Below are 1,043 nucleotides of genomic sequence, written 5' to 3' on the forward strand. Positions count from 1 at the left end.
AGCACTGACAGATGAGACAAACACTAGTCTTCAAAATGGATTTCAACTCACTGTAACAAAAACCAAAATCCTTACAAATGGACCAATAGACAGCATCATGATAAATGGATAAAATTTGAAAGTTGTCAAAGATTTCACCTTATTGGAACCATAATCAATGCTCATTGAAGCAGCAGTCAAGAGATCAAATTATGCATTGCATTGAGCAAATATGCTACACAAGATCTCTTTAAAATGATAAAGAGGTCCCCAGTGAGGAAACAATCACATGTCTTACCTCCTGTCCTAGCCCCAGAACCTGAAAAGGTGAACCCACAGGGGCTGGCTGGGGGAGGGGAGGAGAACCTGTTCCAGAAGGAACTGTCTGAGGGGCTCATGGGATCCATGCACACAGGCCAGGAAAGAGGGGAGAACCCCCATTGAGAACAAACTGTTACAGGTGATGAAGAGGAAGAGAAATTCTTGGAGAAGAGAGGAAGGACAAACTACCTTTGACCAGAACCAGCTCTTGATGTCCAGAAGCACACAGATGATTGGCATCTGTTTGTCTAAATAAAGCCATTCTCTTCCCTAAAAAAAAAAAAAAAAGATAAAGAGGAAAACTATCACTTTGAAGACTAAGGTGACCCAGACACAAGCCAAGGTATTTTCAATCTTCTCATTTGCATATGAAAGCTGCACAATTAATAGGGAAGACTGGAGAAGAATAGATGCATTTACATTATGGTGTTAGCAAAGAATAGTGAAACTACCAAGGATTGTGGAAGAACAAAAAAATTTCTCTTGAAAAGTATACCCAGAAACTTCTTAAGTATAAGTCTGAAGAGATTTAGTCTCATCTATTTTGGATCAAAGTGAATATCAGAAGAGACTCTGAAACTTGATATTAATCACAGATTAGCTAAGGTAAATGGATGGAAAGAAATGATGACATAAAAGATCTGAACAGATAATTTCAAAGGGCACTTTGTGAAGATAAAGTCAAATTTATAATGAAATGTGGAAAGAGCTAAAATTAGAAGACCAAAAGGGAAGAATACGCT

General features: G+C 38.1%; 1 non-coding gene across 1 annotated transcript; it reads left to right on the forward strand.

The window, feature by feature from the left end:
• Positions 1-247: 247 nt before the first annotated feature.
• On the forward strand, positions 248-373 carry LOC142427075 (small nucleolar RNA SNORD22). The gene has a single exon (XR_012779904.1). It is a non-coding gene; the product is annotated as a small nucleolar RNA SNORD22 (small nucleolar RNA).
• The last annotated feature ends 670 nt before the right edge of the window (positions 374-1,043 follow it).

The sequence above is a fragment of the Tenrec ecaudatus genome, chromosome 14 (genome assembly GCF_050624435.1).
Source record: "Tenrec ecaudatus isolate mTenEca1 chromosome 14, mTenEca1.hap1, whole genome shotgun sequence".
Classification (NCBI taxonomy): Eukaryota; Metazoa; Chordata; class Mammalia; order Afrosoricida; family Tenrecidae; genus Tenrec; species Tenrec ecaudatus.